Raw genomic sequence first — 18278 nt, 5'->3', positions numbered from 1 at the left:
GCCTTCTTTGTGAAATATTTCTCTCCCTCTGCATCATTCTAAAGAAATTGTTGATTACACTTACTTCCTGAGTTTGTAGCTCTCTTTTACTAGTTATATGATCTTGGACAAGTTTTTTAACTTTCTCAAACTCATTTTCCTCAATTGTAATAGTAGTAGATATAATACTTAGAGTGGTTGTGAGGATGAAGCAAGATTATACACATCAAATGATTACTAGGACATCTAGAGTAGCAAATTCTCAAACTGTTTTAGTTTCAGAACCCTTTTATTCTCTTAAAAATTTGTAAGAACTTCAAAGAGCTTTTACATGGGTTGTAGCTATAGATATTTATAACATTCACTTTTTAATATTTCTTTACTTATTTATTTTAAAAATAACAATAATAAATATTGTTATGTTATACAAAATTATGTATTAACATAAACAACATATTTTCATGAAAAAACTTTATTTTTTAAAAAAGCAAGAAGACTGACATTGTTTTCCATATTTGTACATCTCCTTAGTGTCTGGCTTTAATATCTATTGCAGTATGTTGTTTTTATTTAAGAATCAAAAGAAAATTGAGCCTCACATAGACATGTAGATGAAAAAGAGAGGAGTATTTTAATAGTCTTTTCAGATAACTGTGGATATTTTTCTTGAATAGTCTATCAACTTGACAAATAGTATCTGGTTAGTTAGGTAAGTTGAGATGTGGAATCTGAAACAATATCAATCAACTTTTTCTATTCTGTTGTATTAAAACACAGTGGCTATCTCGCACTTTGAGTGGGTCTTTTATTCACGCACAATTTTATACCATCATGCACTGGTCATTTGGAATAGTGTTGGTTCACTGGGTTATGCAGATCTACAAAACATTGACATGTTTCATTATGCACCATGGAAAAAAATTGCTTCCTTAATAGCACCACATCTCATCAGAAAAGTCTTTAGATTTGGGGAAGCTGACAGTTTCACAGTGACGAATAAAAGTCCTCCAGAATTCTAATTTTCATATGAAAGTTCAAATTTTATCATTGGTAACAAATACTGTCAGTCATTTTTCCTCAAAGTGGCAGGCCCCCTTCATTCATTTTTGAGAAAACCTCAGCCAAAAATATCCATGTCTAAATAAATGTAGTTTGTCTGTCAGTTGTTCTTTTCAAGTGAAAATGTGTTCCGTGAAAAAAAGTGGCTACTCACTCATGCAAGTGTTTTTCCTCAAGACAAGCCTCATGTTTCGGTGTGTATCAGAGTGCTTTATGCGTATTTCCATGGTGTCATATAGAATATTGAATGGATGTGGACTCAAGGGTCTATATTTATTAAAATTAATAATTTTTACTGCTTCATCAAAGCATTCTTAAGTGAAACTGGCTTTTCCCCCCTGTGTGTGCACGGCAGTGATAAATACAACAATGCATTAGTGGCAGATTCTGCTGCCATGCTTCAATTCATGTTAAGGCAACAACAGTTTTGCTCACCATTGCTTTTACACTATAGGAGCAAATGCTAACACAGTAAAAATGCAAATAGCGTCTTAGTATTATTGTGAAAATTGTTTTGACATTGTGGACTTACCGAAAAAGTCTTGGGGAACCCAGGGGACACATGAACTTCAATTTGAGAACGGCTTGTCTACAGCATAGTATGTGCTTAATCAATGATGGACTGATTGCATATAAAACAGGGGTTCCATGAGATTATAATGGAACTGAAAAATTCCTATCACCTAGTGACATGGTAGCTGTCATCTGTCATCATGTCATATCACAATACTTTACGTTTTCTTTCTTTGTTAAGATATGTTTAAATACACAAACACCTACCACTGTGTTACAGCTGCGTACAGGATTCAGTACAGTAACATGCTATACAGGTTTGTAGTCTAGGAGCAATAGGCTATACCATGTAGCCAAGGTGTGTAGTTGGCTACACCATCTAGGTTTGTGTAAGTACACACTATGATACTCACACAAAATTGCCTAACAACGTATTTCTTAGAACATATTCCCATTGTTATGCAACATGTGACTGCAATTAGCTATGAGGACTATCCTTTCCAAATAAAAATATGAATTATAATACCAAATGTGATCTACATATAAATAGATAATAGGAAATGGAGATCATCCCCCCTCAAATCATTTTTGCTCTTTTTTCATTTTACCTCATTTTATAGTTAGATGTATACACAGTATCCAAACATTAAGGCCCAGGAGTCAGGCCTAACTCAGAATCCCATTACTATCACACTTACCTAAGCCAGTATCCCAATACCAGCACAGTGCTTTCTACAGAGCAAGTGCTTAGTAAATACTTATTAAATAAATGAATGAATGAACAACTAAGCAAATTCAAATCATTCTATTCTGGGCTGATTGGCGACTCTGGTGAAAGGACAGAGACTGAAGTGGAAGATGGTTAGTTTCTTTATTTATGTTTGTTTGCTTTTAAGGCAGACATTTTACCTGTTGCACTCTTGTTTAGAAAATTAAATTTGTTTAATAACCAACCAAGGTTACTTTTTCAGGGAAATAACATTGACTTTTTTTCTTACTAAAAAGATAACATATGATTATGGTAGAAAGTGCAGACAAAAAAAAAAAGAAGAAGAAGAAGAAGAAAATAAATTACTGGTCATTCCATCTGGGGATAATCTTTATTGCCAGGGTGTGGTCGCTCACACCTATAATCCCAGCACTTTGGGAGGCCGAGGCAGGTGGATCACTTGACCCCAGGAGTTCCAGACCAGCCTGGATAACATGGGGAAACCCCGTCTCTACAAAGGCGTGCCTGTAGTCCCAGCTACTCGGGAGGCTGAGGCAGGAGAATCACTTGAACCTGGGAGGCGGAGGTTGCAGTGAGCCAAGATTGCACCACTGCACTTTAACCTGGGTGACAAAGTAAGACTCTGTTTCAAAAAGAAAAAAGAGAGATAATATTTATTGAAATTTTATTATCTTTTTTCTAGGCATATAGGTGAATATTTTTTACCTCCTGTTTTGTTGCCTCCTGTTTTCATCTCATATCATACAATGAATAATGTCCTTCTAAATTATTATGTCTTTCTCTATTATTTCTTTTCTTTTTTTTTTTCTTTTTTTCTTTCTCTTTTTTTTTTTTTTTTTTTTTTTTTTTTTTTTTTTGAGACAGAATCTTGCTCTGTCACCTAGTCTGGAGTCCAGTGGTAGGATGTTGGTTCACTGCACCCTCCGCCTCCTGGGTTCAAGCAATTTTTCAGTCCCAGTTTCCCGAGTAGCTGGGACTACAGGTGCATGCCGCCATGCTCAGCTAAGTTTTTGTATTTTGATAGAGACGGGGTTTCACCACGTTTCCCAGGCTGGTCTCGAACTCTTGAGCTCAGGCAATTGCCCACTTCGGCCTCCCAAAGTGCTAGGATTACAGCCATGAGCCACCACGCCCAGGCTGTAACATATTTCTTAATATGTATATATTATTTGAATGTACACAGAAATAAAGTGAGTTTTTAAATAAATATTATTTTTTATCCACATTATTCCTGTCCCATCTCATCATCAGCCAGAAAAACTATGAATCGGAAATAATACAGAAGGAAACAGTAAGTAAATTTAAAGGATCTACCAAAGCATTTTTACCTTTCCTTCACTGTCATAAGCACCATGGCAATGAGTAACATGCATGGCAGAAACAGTCCTGAAAACAAGAAAGACATAGAAACTTAGAATGCAGCCGGGAGTGGTGGCTCACGCCTGTAATCCCAGCACTTTGGGAAGCTGAGGCAGGGGGATCATCTGAGGTCAGGAGTTTGAGACCAGCCTAGCCAAGATGGTGAAACCCCATCTCCACTAAAAATACAAAAACTAGCCGGGGATAGTGGCAGGTGCCTGTAATCCCAGCTACTCGAGAGGCTGAGGCAGGAGAATCCCTTGAACCCGGGAGGCAGAGGTTGCATTGAGCTGAGATGGCACCACTGCACTCCAGCCTGGATGACACAGCAAGACTCCATCTCAAAAAAAAAAAAAAAAAAAAAAGAAAAAAAAAGAAATCTAGAATGCCCACAAATAAGATATTTTAAGATGTATCTAGAAAGAAATAAACCTAGATCATGTAGCCAGGGAGAAAGAATTTCCCTCTTGGGAAGTTGCACAGGAAAAGTGCTCAAGGATGGGATGTATGTAAATAGTTCAGATGGTCCATTGAAAGTCAACTCAGAAGTTGCAGGAAATGAATGCGCAGAGACATAAAGCAAAAAATAAATAAGGGTTGAAGAATAAAGAACTCTGCTACCGCCTAGCTAAAAGGGACTTTTAGGTGGAGGTTAAGGGCACTTCATTCTAAATTCCCTGCTTCAGTTCTTTGAAAGTCATGTATCTATTTTGAACTTTCTTCTTAACTTCAAAGAGAGTATAGTCTGTTGAATATAAAGGAAACATCCAATTGAGAAGAACACTACCAAAGAGAGAGAAGAAGTCAACAGGTAACAGAGCGAGATTACAAATAAGAGGGAGATGAAGTGGAACTGGATGGTCCCGAAGAAAATTCTATGTAGTCTCTCACTCTCCCCTGCCTCTCGGAATATCTCCTATAACCTAATGTATGTACTAAATCAGGAGTCTGGGAACAGCAAGTAATTTCTGAATTTTAGTAAGGTTGAAAAGGTCATTTTTACTCAACGTGGTTCAGTGGCTTAACTAAGATTCAGAGAGTTCCAAGTTCTAGTCTCAGTTCTTTCAATAAAGTATTGAAAAAAACCTAAGCCCCTCAGACCAGCATTCTACATCCTTAATTTACACTTAATTTATACTCCTCAACTTCGCTATTCCTTCAATATCATTCATCCAGTGAAATATGTCCACTCCATCCAAGCCAATCTCACTACAAATCGTTGAATATATCTTACTAAAAAAGCCTTCCTCCAAGTACTTACTTAGGTAATTCCTTCTTTCTCCCATTTGTTCCTTCAATCAGATCAAAATGCACCTGCCACCCTGCAATGTTCCTTAAATAATCCCCCTCTGTTTTGATCATCCATTTATTCCACTCGTTTTAAAGAACACTGAAAGTGTGGACAAAAAAAGAATTAGAAAAGTTTATTCATACTATCAATGGCATATTGCTTTCAAACTGTTTAATTTGGGCCTTTTTTATTCCTTGATTGGATTGTAAATTTCCTGGGGGGAGGTATTATGGCATATAATTTTTTTTCAAGACAATGGAAAATAGAAGAAAGAAAGAAGGAAGGAAGGGAAAAGAAAGAAAAAAGGAAAATGGAGAAAGTACAAGAAAAGAAAGTAGAGAAACAAAAGATAAATCTGAGAAGTTCTATTTTCTAACATATAAAATGAAAATAATGACATGGAGCTGCTTTGTGAAAGTCATATTGACATAAGTAGATCTAATTGTAATGATCAGTCAATTTAAGATTGAAATCAAACTCCCCCATCCCCCGTAGCCTGCTTACTTTTTCTTTTGTACACTTATCACCTTTTAACACACTATATCATTCACTTACTTATTATTTATATTTTATTATTATCTCTGTACCCCTTCCAACTTGAAGCAAGCTCTATGGTGGCAGGGATCTTCATCTGTTTTCCTCACTGACGTTTTCCTCCAGCCTCTGGTAAACTCTCACTGAATGAAGAAAGCTCTCTGAAAACATCATATATAAGCTCTGGAATTTACACAAATGCCCACAACAGAGTCACAATGATCAATGGAAAAATACTCCCTCATTAATGCCACATACCAGCATTATCAACCATCTAAAAGATGAATGATTTAGACCCCAACCAGATTAAACTCCATGAAAAGCATATGCCACAGAGAATCAAGCAGAACTTTACAGAGAATATGGTAAGTGTAGACTTCAACACAGGCCCCCTAAGGGGGTAGGTGTTAACCAAATGAAATGGTGATAAGGGTAACAGGAGGCCAGTCTGACTTAGGGACCTTAAATGCTCCCTCCTCACTCACAGTGAAAGCCAAAAAGTGCCTACAAAAAGGCTTGGCTGTCTCCAGAAATCTCTCCAGGCAAGTCTCATATTTCCCCTCCAGAATCTCTCACTCCAGCTGGTTGACTTGACATAGGCTCTCTGCTTCCAACGCAGTTGTCATCCCCTGCCCTGTCTCTTTGGATGAAGCCCTGGATTCAGTAGGCCTACTTGATTCTAAACGAATTGTTTATCGTTCCCCTGGCTCAACTCCATTCCCTTGTTTGTTGAGGGGAGAAGTTTATAAAACCTTTAAAAGACATTTCAGGAAGAAAGAATATGAAAAAACACAGCGTTGCCTCAACCTCAGTAACTGTTTTCAGGGTAGCCAAAGCAGTCAAGTTGGCAGACAGGGATTCAAATACTGGTTCTACCACCTCCTATTTGATTGACCTATGAAAAGTGCATGACTTTCTGACACTAGGCTTCCTAGTCTTCAAAATAGGTGATGGCGTTCAGGACACACCACCCCAAATATGGCACCTTGGTATTTGAGAAAACAGCAGAAGCAGGAGGGCTGCTCTCCCCTTCTCCCACCTTTCTCCTGTGAAACAGGTCATAAAAGAATTATCTGGCTTCCCTTTAAAGTAAGACACAAGGGCTGAATACAGTGGCTCATGCGTGTAATCCCAGCACTTTGGGAGGCCAAGGCGGGCAGATTACTTGAGGTCAGAAGTTCTTGACCAGCCTAGTCAACATGGTGAAACCCCAACTATACTAAAAACACAAAAATTAGCAGGGCGTAGTGGTGTGCACCTGCAACCCCAGCTACTTAGGAGGCTGAGGCAGGAGAATAGCTTGAACCCGGGAGGTGGAGGCTGCAGTGAGCCGAGATAGTGCCACTGCACTCCAGCCTGGGAGACAGAGTAAGACTCCGTTTCAAAAAAAAAAAAAAAAAAGTAGGACACAAGGACCTCACTCCAAAGGGATCCTCGCTATACCCAGAGGAAAGGAATGCTCTTATCCTTGAAGATATGGAGACACAGGGAAGACTCTGAACAAATGAGCCTTGCTAAGTTCCCCCAGTTTATTACAATTATATCATAGTCTTTGTCCTCCAATCATACTGCGTGGCTGTCCATAAAAATACAGTTCTCCCAGTTTCTTTTGGTCTTCATTTCTGAAGGCAGCCATGTCACATAAAACTTACAGGCATGCCTTGGAGATAGTGTGGGTTTGGTTCCAGATTCCTGCAACAAAGCAAGTGTCACAATAAAGAGAGTCACAAGAAATTTTTGGTTTCCCGGTGCATATAAAAGTTATGTTTACACTATACTGTAATCTATTAAGTATGCTATAACATTATGTCTTAAAAAATGTACAACATACCTTCATTTGAAAACACTTTATTGCTAAAAAAAAAAAAAAAGGCTAATGATCACGTGAGCCTTCAGCAAGTCATCATCTTTCTGCTGTGGAGGGTCTTGTCTTGATGTTGATGGCTGCTGACTGATCAGGGTAGTGGTTGCTGAAGGCTGAGGTGGTTGTGGCAATTTCTTAAAATAAGACAGTGATGAAGTTTGCCTCATCATTTAACTCTTTTTTCATGAAAGATTTCTCTGTGCATATGATACTGTTGATAGCATTTTACCTGCAGTAGAACTTCTTTTAAAATTGGAGTTAATCCTCTCAAGACCTGTTGCTGCTCTATCAACTAAGTTTATGGAATATTCTAAATCCTTTGTTGCCCTTTCAACAATTTCCACAGCGTCTTCACAAGAAATAGACTCTGTTCCATCTCAGAAACCACTTTCTTTACTCATCCATAAGAAGCAACTCCTAGTTCTTTCAAGTTTTGTCATGAGATTGCAGCAATTCAGTCACACCTTCAGGCTCCACTTCTAATTCTACTTCTCCTGCTATTTCTACCACATCTTCAGTTCCTTCCTCCACTGAAGTCTTGAACCCGTCTAAGTCATCCATGAAGGTTAGAATCGACTTCTTCCAAACTAGTTTTAATGTTGATATTTTGACCTCCTTTCATGAATCACAGACGTTCTCATGGCATCTAGAATGGTGAATTCTTTCCTGAAGGTTTTCAGTTTACTTTGCCCAGATCCATCACATGATTCACTATCCATGGTCGCTATAACCTTATGAAATGTGTTTCTGAAATCATAAGACTTGAAGGTTGGAAATCACTACACGATTCATAGGCTGCAGAATGGATGTTGTGTTAGCAGGCATGAACACATTTATCTCCTAGTACATCTCCATTAGAGCTCTTCGGTGACCAAGTGCATTGTCAATGAGCAGTAATCTTTTGAAAGGAATCTTTGTTTCTGAGCAGTAGGTCTCAACAGGGAGCTTAAAATATTCAGTAAACCATGCCATAAACTGATGTGCTGTTATCCAGGCTTTATTGTTCCATTTCTAAGAGCACAGGCAGAGTAGATTTAGCATAATTCTTAAGGGCCCTAGGATCTTTGGAATGGTAAATGAGCATTGGCTTCAACTTAAGGTCACCAGCTACATTAGCCCCTAACAAGAGAGCCAGCCTGTACTTTGAAACTCTAAAGCCAGGTATTGATTTTTCTCTATGAAAATCCTAGATTACATCTTCTAATAGAAGGCTGTTTCGTCTCCGTTGAAAATCTGTTGTTTAGTGTAGCCACCTTCATCAATTATCTTAGCTAGATCTTCTGGATAACTTGCTGCAGCTTCTACATCATCATTTGCTGCTTCATCTTGCATTTTTATATTATGGATATGGCTTCTTTCTTAAGCCTCATTAACCAACCTCTGCTAACTTCCAACTTTTCTTCTGCAGCTTCTTCACCTCTCTCAGCCTTCATAGAATGGAAAAGAGTTAGGGCTTTGCTTTGGAGGAGGCTTTGGCTCTCAGCCTTCATAGAATGGAAAAGAGTTAGGGCTTTGCTTTGGAGGAAGGTTGTGGCTGGTTTGATCTTCTATCCAAACCACTCAATCTTTCTGCATATCAACAATAAGTCTGCTTTGGCTGTTTTGCTTTCTTATCATTCTTGTGTTCACTGGAATAGCACTTTTAATTTCCTTGAAGAACTTTTTCTTTAAATTCACAACTTTGCTACCTGTTTGGCTCAAGAGACCTAGCTTTTGACCTATCTTGGCTTTCAACATGCCTTCCTCAATAAGTTTAATCATTTCTAACTTTTGACTTAACTTGACTTATCTTGAATGCTTACAGGCCATTGTAGGGTTATTAATTGGCCTAATTTCAATATTGTTGTGTCTCAGGGAATAGGGAGACCCAAGGAGACAGAGAGATGGGAAAATAGCTGGTTAGTGGAACAGTCAGAACATACAATATTTCTTGAATAACTTCACTGTCTTATATGGGTGTGTTCATGGAGACCAAAATAATTACGATAGTAACATCAAAGACTACTGATCACAGATCACCATAATAGATATAACCATGATGAAAATGTTTGAAATACTGTGAGAATTACCAAAATGTGATATAGAGACATGAAGTGAACACATGCAATTGGAGAAAAAAAAATAGGGCTGCCACAAACCAATTATTTTAAAATGCAATATCTGTGAAGGACAATATAATAAAATATGCCTGTATTAAATAAGTCTGTATGTTTGCCTTTTTTCTTGTTAATCTGTCTTTTACTGTAGGGGTCTCAACCATGAACCTAGCAATGGGGGAGGAAAGAAATCTTTTCTCCATACTCAGGCAAACTTTCTTCTCCGGGATACTATGCACACAGGCCCCTTTCTCCCATCTCTAGAGCTAGACTAATTTAACTTGAACTTAAAAACGTTGACTCTGTGTCCTACATAACATATAGTCCCAAAAAGCTTACAATATTCATAAAATATGTTTATAAGTCCCAAAGAAAATGTTATGGCAAGGTGCAGTGGGTCATACCTGTAATCCCAGGACTTTAGGAGGCCAAGGTGAGAGGATCATTTGAGATCAGGAGTTCAAAACAGCCTGGGTGACATAGCAAGACTCTGCCACTAATAGAAAGAGAAAGAAAGAAAGAAAGAAAGAAAGAAAGAAAGAAAGAAAGAAAGAAAGAAAGAAAGAAAGAAAGAAAGAAAGAAAGAAAGAAAGAAAGAAAGAAAGAGAAAGAAAGAATATTTCTATTACACCTGGAAATACCTGGGCATTACAGTCAGGTCTGAATTAGCACAGCTACTTTCTAAGATATGATCTTCATTAAGATACTTTTCCTCATCTATAAAACAAGTATATAATTAATATTCACAAACTTCTTGTAAGGATCAAAACCGATAATGTGCATAGAGTGCTTGGCACAGCTCGGTTTATTTTGGGGGCTTAAAGACTAATCACTATTATTATTAATATTAATACTAGGGGAGGGCGTGATGGGCTTGCGTTTGTAATCCCAGTGCTTTGGGAGGCCGAGGCAGGAGGATCACCTGAGGTCGGGGTTCAAGACCAGCCTCACCAACATGGAAAAATCCCATCTTTACTAAAAATACAAAATTAGCCAGGCATGGTGGCACATGCCTGTAATCCCAGCTACTTGGGAGGTTGAGGCAGGAGAATCTCTTGAACCTGGGAGGTGGAGGTTGTGGTGAGCCAAGATCGCGCCATTGTACTCCAGCCTGGGCAACAAGAGCAAAACTCCGTCTCAAAAAAAAAAAAAAAAAAAAAAAGAAACAAAAAAAACAAAGCAAACAAACAAACAAAATATATATACTAGATATGGCCTAATATATTTTCTAATGAGACTAGTGCTGGGATAAAAGAGACTTGGGATACTTTCCTCGAAAGCTAGGTCTGAGTCTTTCTTTCCCTTAGAATACTGTACATGGGAGGTGCTCAATTTTTATAGAGTAAGTCAATGAATGAATGAACAACGTAATAGAACACTGCAAAGGAATTCAAGAGTCCTAGCTACTTGACTTACCTCAACCACTAATTAAATAATTGAGAACTTGTGGATTTTAGATCCCCACTGTTGTCCCTTTTGTCTTTCACACTGCTTGATTCTGATGTGATTTGAAAAGGTCCAAAATAAACATGAGAAAAGAAAATAAAACTCTTATTTTGTCCCTGAAACCTGTTCCTATGGACTGAATTTTGTCTCCTCAATATCCATATGTTGCAGCCCCAACCTCCAATGTGGCTATATTGGGAAATTGGGCTCTTATGGAAATTATTAAGGTTAAATTAGGTCATAAGGGTATGTCTCTGATCCAATAAAATTAGTGACTCACAATTGCAAAAATATGGAACCAGCCCAAATGCCCATTTATCAACGAGTGGATAAAGAAAATTATATATATATACACACACACACACACAAACACACACACACACACACACACACCATGGAATATTACTCAGTCATAAAAAGAAACAAAATAATAGCATTTGCAGCAACATGGATGGAATTGGAGACTATCATTCTAAGTGAAGTGACTCAGGAATAGAAAACCAAACATCGTATGCTCGTACACATAAGTGGGAGCTAAGCTATGAGGATGCAAAGGCATAAGAATGATACAATGGGCCGGGCGCGGTGGCTCACGCCTGTAATCCCAGCACTTTGGGAGGCCGAGGCAGGCGGATCACAAGGTCAGGAGATCGAGACCATCCTGGCTAACACGGTGAAACCCCGTCTCTACTAAAAATACAAAAAATTAGCCAGGCGTGGTGGTGCGCGCCTGTAGTCCCAGCTACTCGGGAGGCTGAGGCAGGAGAATGGTTTGAACCCAGGAGGCGGAGCTTGCAGTGAGCCGAGATCGCGCCACTGCACTCCAGCCTGGGCGACAAAGCGAGACTCCGTCTCAAAAAAAAAAAAAAAAAAAGAATGACACAATGGACTTCGGGGACTTGGGGGAAAAGGTGGGAGGGGTGAGGGATGAAAGACTACACATTGGGAACAGTGTACACTGTTAGGTACACACTGGGTACAGTGTACATGTCTTCTTAAAAAAAAAAAAAAAAAAGAAGAAGAAGAGACTCTAGCACCTATAGCCTCAACTACTCAGGAGCATGAGGCAGGAAGGATCCCTTGAGCCCAGCAGTTCAAGGCGGCAGTGACCTATGATCATGCCACTTCACTCCAGCCTGGGAGACAAAGCTAGACCCCATCTCTGAAAAAAAAAAAAAAAAAAAAGGGAGAGAGAGAGAGACCAAAGAGGTTACACTCCCTCCACCATGCGAGGACACAATGAAGAAGTGGCCAACTGCAAGCCAGGAAACGAGCCCCTAGCCAGACACCAAATCTGCTGGTACCTTGATCTTGGATTTCCCAGGCTCCACAACTGTAAGAAAATAAATTCCTGTTGTTTAAGCTGCCCAATCTATGATGTTTTGTTATGGTGGCCCAAGCTAAGACATTAGAAATATCTAACTCTATATTCAGAGTTCTCTAAGAATATCATTTTTAATCTCCACATTGCCCCTCATTCCAAACCCCTGTAAGTTTTATATCCAGCTGTTCCTTACATGAAATTACTGCCTCACAGCAACAGATAGGAAATTCTAATCAACTACTCATTGAGTTGAATTTACAAACACTTAGGTACTACACTTCAGAGCGTTAATTATCATTTTTGTAAAGCTGACATTCTTTACTCTTTTGTGTACTTGACATTTATGGAACAAATTCATGTTTGTTAAAGAAGTTTAAAAGAGTATTCAATGCAAAGTCTCTAAGATACTAAAGTAAACTTACTCATCAATTTATCCTAACAAATTGAATTCTGTCATAGCTAAAAGAATGGGGAATTCCCTTTCACTTACCAAAGGAAAAATGAGGCTTTTGACAAATTCTAAGACCAGCTAGAGTAGGGCATGGTTTCCTGGTGAAGATGAAATTTCTGAATAAACAGGTCCCACCTGGGAGATATTTATAGCTTCCAAACCTATGCTGCTCAGTATGGCAGCTACTAGCCAAATGTGACCATGGAGCACTAGAAACATGGCTAGGATAAATTGAGATGTTCTCTAAGTGATGAGATGTTCTATTTCATTAATAATCTTTGTATTTATCATACATTAAAATAATATTTTGGATATATTGGGATAAATACAACACATTATTAACATTAATTTTACCCTTTTAAAAACTTTTTAATGTGGTTACTAGAAAATTTTAAATTATATATATGGATGGCATTATCTTTCTATTGAACAGTAATGTTCTAATTAATTCCTTGTCACATCTGAAAGTCTGTAGTTAGTTAAAGTGAAGTATAAGGCAAGGATTAAATACAACCAACAAATATGTTTTATTTGGCCCACACAATTAAAATAATTTGTAATTGATTGGCAGCATTTAAACATTGACAAATTTCACATCAAAATGCAGGCTCTCACCTTCCTTTGAAAAGTCAGATCGAGAAACAGACCTACATTTCTGAATGGCAACAGAAGGAGCAATGACTGAAACTGATTAGTAGCTGTCCTCTTTGAGCAAGACATGAGCTTTGCAATTCACCCTGGCCTATTCCCCTTTTCTGTCAGGTTCTTGTGGAATTTTGATGTTTGGCTGTAGAGAAAGGGGCTTTAAACGTAAGTAAAGTGAAGGGGAAAGTGCATTTTTCGGCCTTGTACGGATATCTGATTGAATTCCAGTGCAACCATGCAAATGGCCCTGTGACTTTGAACAAGGTACTCGATTGATTTCCTCATCAGTAAAATGGGAATAATAATAGCTACATTGGGCCGGGGGCGGTGGCTCAAGCTTGTAATCCCAGCACTTTGGGAGGCCGAGACGGGCGGATCACGAGGTCAGGAGATCAAGACTATCCTGGCTAACACAGTGAAACCCCGTCTCTACTAAAAAATACAAAAAAAAAAAAAAAAAAGAACTAGCCGGGTGAGGTGGCGGGCACCTGTAGTCCCAGCTACTCGGGAGGCTGAGGCAGGAGAATGGCGTGAACCCGGGAGGCGGAGCTTGCAGTGAGCCGAGATGGCGCCACTGCACTCCAGCCTGGGCGACAGAGCGAGACTCTGTCTCAAAATAATAATAATAATAATAATAATAATAATAGCTACATTGTAGAAATTACTAACAATTAAATAAAGTAAAATATATTTGGGAGTTGCCTCACAGTAGTTGTTTAATGAACTATTATTTCTCTCCTTTGGCTGACTCGATATTTTTTGGGGGACTGGGGGTGTTGATGCAGTCAGGTGCAGCAAGATCCTAAGTGATTTTTACAACGCCAAGTATCAACAAAAGTGTCGATGGTATTTCCCTAGAGTGCAAGGCAAAGATCTTGGGAGAAAGGAGATCTTTCAACATTTTTCTCAGGAGCCACACATAGTTAAAGTGCTCTTATTAACTGAAGACGAATTTTTATTTCTCAATTATAAATGAAGACTTTGGATGTTTGACATCAGTGCAGTTTATCAACTAACACTGAACCCCAATAAAGCAGGTTTGGGGTGCCATGGTTCGGCTTTGTTTCACATCCCCAGTAGCACACGTAAATTGTGCAAGCCAAACTTTTCATACCTGTAGATACTATTATTTACTATGACCAAAAGACAAGGAGAAAAAACAGAATGAAAAGGATGCAAAAGATTAGAGAGCCAGGCATCTGATAAGGGGTTAATATCCAAAATATATAAGAAACTCAAACAACTCAACAGTAAGAAAACAAATAATCTAATTTTAAAATGGGCCAAGGATCTGAACAGACATTTCTGTAAAAAAGACATGCAATGACCAAGAGTTATATTAAAAAATGCTCCGCATCACTAATCATCAGAGAAATGCAAAATAAAACCACAATGAGATATCACCACATACCTGTTACAGCAGTGATTATCAAAAAGGCAAAAGACAAGTATTGGAGAGAATGTGGAAAAGAAGGAATTCTTGCACGTTGTTGGTGGAAACAGAAACCAGTACAGCCACTGTGAAAAATAATATGGAGGCTGCTCCAAAAATTAAAAAAAGAATATCATGATTCAGCAATCCCACTACTGGGTATACATCCAAAGAATATGAAATCAGTATGTCAAAGAGATAGCTGCACTCTCATGTTCATTGTGGTATTATTCACAATAGCTAAGAATCAACCTAAGCATCCAATATGTATATACACACATATACACGTGTATAAATACGTGTATATGTGTGTATATATTGTGGTATTATGTGTATATATATGCGGTACATATGCACATGTGTATATGTAACATATATACACATGTTATATATGTGTATATATTGCAGTATTATGTGTATACATGTGGAATATATACACATGTGTATATGTACCTATATACATATGTGTATATACATATATGTGTATGTGTACATATATACATATGTGTATGTGTACATATATGTGTATGTGTACATATATATGTGTATATATACATATATGTGTATATATGTGAACATGTTTATACATATGTGTATATGTACATGCATGTGTATGTGTATATATACACATATGTGCATACATATATGTACATATAAATGTATATGTATGCATATATGTAACTCTCCAATGATAGTTTCTATATATGTTTATATACACATATATATAGAGAGAGAGAGGGAGAGGAAGACAGAGAATGAGAGAGGAGCATATTGGAATGGAATACAATAGTATATACACACACAATGGAATACTAACCACCCTTTAAAAAGAAGAAACTCCTGTCATTTGGAATAACATGGATGAACATGGAGGACATAATGGTAAGTGAAATAAACTAGGCATGGAAAGATTAACACTGCATGATCTCATTTATAAGTGGAGTATAAAAAAGTTGAATTCATAAAAATAGAGAGTAAAATGGTGGTTAGAGGGGCTGGGGCATCAAGGACTGGGGAGATGTAGGCAAAGGATACAAAATTTCAATTAGATGGGAGAAATAAAGAGATCTATTGTGCAACATGGTGACTATAGTTAATAACAATGTATTATATTTTTGAGAATCACTAAAATATTAGACTCTAAATGTCCTCATTACAAAAAGGATAAATATGAAGTAATGCACATTAATTAGTTCAACTTAGACATTTCACTTATAGTATACATATTTCAAAACAACGTGTATGCAATAAATATATACAATTTTTGTCAATTTAAAAATAAATTTAAAAAATTAAACTCAAATGAACTATGGACTATAGTTAATTTTTTTAAATGAGAGAGTAAAAACTGATGAAAAAATTTCCTGTTTTACAGAAGCTGAGGCACAAACCAGAATGATTTGTTCTGTAGACTTGCCCCTGTTGGCATAAAATTTGTATCTCATTTGAGGACCATCCTGTTCAATAATAGCCGCTGACTGGACTCAAATGCCTGCCCTTCACACTTCTTACGTCATGATTCATATACTCTCCCAGCTCTTTTTGACTACCCGCAAGTACTTGTGACAAATGATTCTTCGGTGTATTGTCTGCTTTACCTTTTCCAAACGTTTCCATGGTTCACAGATAAGTCATCTGGTGTATACTGTACTGTCTCTCCAACAGTAAATCCAGGCATCGAGGGGCTCCTCCCCAAATTCTATTGTATTCTGCAAGTTGGCTACTCAAAGTAAGAATCCTTGTAGAACACACAAATAAATTGCATTTGAATAATATAGTTAACTATAACAATAAACAAACAGATAAAAACTAGAAGAAAATATAAGTTATTAGTTACCTGTCTCAGATTGGGCAGGACTCTCCAAAGTAACGATAAAAAATCCAAATAACAGGTCAAAATATTTGATGACACAAACATGTTGTAATTTAATTTTTTAAGGCTTAAATAGGAATCTGGAAAAAATAAATGAATACACAGGAAAAATATGTTACAAATATGAGAAAGAATAATTATCTTTCACATGTGATGAACCCATAGATATTGATAATGAAAAAAACTAAAGATCTATTAGAAAAATGAATAGACCAGACGCGGTGGCTCACACCTGTAATCCCAATACTTTGGGAGGCCAAGGTGGACGGATCACAAGGTCAGGAGTTCGAGACCAGCCTGTCCAATATGGTGAAATCCCGTCTCTACTAAAAAATGCAAAAATTAGCTGGGCATGGTGGTGCGCAACTGTAGTCCCAGCTACTGAGGAGGCTGAGACAGGAGAATCACTTGAACCCAGGAGGCAGAGGTTGCAGTGAGCCGAGATTACGTTACTACACTTCAGCCTGGGAGACATAGTGAGACTTCATCCCCCCAAAAAAAAGAAAAATGAATAAAGAAAATGAACAATTAATAGAATCAAGGCTAAGAAATGGCTAATAAAGTACTAGAAGTACTCTAAACCTTGCCAGTAACCAAATAATTTTGAATTATGAAATCTTTTTTTTTCACCCATCAGATAGATCAAGTTTTGTCTAAATGTTAATACTCACTTTGGGACGGGATATGGTAAAATGAACAAACTCATTCACTGCTACATTAGTACCTTTCTGCAAAGCAAAGCCTTTAGAAATTTCCAACATCTTTCAACTTTCCTGTAAAACTGAAATTTTTCAAAATAAAAAATTGAAAGATAAAAAGAAGAAAGAATCCTCATAGCAAAACCAATACATATTTTCTTCTTTTCTTTTCTTTTCTTTTTTTTGAGATGGAGTCTTGCTCTGTCACCAGGCTGGAGTGCAGTGGCATGATCTCGGCTCACTGCAACCTCCGCCTCCCGAGTTCAAGTGATTCTCCTGCCTCAGCCTCCCGAGTAGCTGGAACTACATACAAGCGAGCCACCACACCCGGCTAATTTTTGTATTTTTAGTAGAGACAGGGTTTCACCATGTTGGCCAGGAGGGTCTCGATCTCTTGACCTCATGATCTGCCTGCTTTGGCCTCTCAAAGTGCTGGGATTACAGGCATGAGCCACCACGCCCGGCCCATATTTTCTTAAGAAAATACTTCAATCATACTGTACGGGAGAAAAGATATCTTACAGATTGCTAGTTATGGCTGAGGCACCTGTAACAAATGACAGATTAACAACAGAACCGCATACATATATAAGTTTTACATGATGCAGGAGCCTTCAAAAATGAACACCCAAAGAAACAAGGAAATCTGTGTGATTTTGTGCTAAGTATGATGAAGAAGTGTATAGCTGTGGAGAAGTATGATTGCACAAAGCAGGTATGACCTAATGGTGATAAACTAGGGGGAACTTAGAAAGGCCTATTTATTCGGATTCTTCTCTGTGTCCTTGTGTCTTCAGAGATAAATATGCCCCTCTCCTCCAGGTATAGGAGGGGACTTCTCCAATAAGAGTTTTACAACCTGCTTCAGAGGAGAAGGGTGGCATAAGGTCAGAGTGACCTTCCTGTTTCTGATGTTTCTTCAAATGCCAGGGTGCCTTATTTGGGGGCAGCATGCTTTGAATCCTGTCTTATATGTCATACATA

General features: G+C 37.9%; 1 pseudogene; it reads right to left on the bottom strand.

Annotated features, from left to right (window-relative positions):
• Window positions 1-7226: 7226 nt before the first annotated feature.
• Window positions 7227-16401, bottom strand: LOC105495184 (tigger transposable element-derived protein 1-like; annotated as a pseudogene).
• Window positions 16402-18278: the final 1877 nt, after the last annotated feature.

Source organism: Macaca nemestrina, chromosome 1 (assembly GCF_043159975.1).
Source record: "Macaca nemestrina isolate mMacNem1 chromosome 1, mMacNem.hap1, whole genome shotgun sequence".
In the NCBI taxonomy this organism is placed as follows: domain Eukaryota; kingdom Metazoa; phylum Chordata; class Mammalia; order Primates; family Cercopithecidae; genus Macaca; species Macaca nemestrina.
Note: the sequence above shows the minus strand (reverse complement) of the source record. Positions and strands in the feature narration are given on the sequence as shown.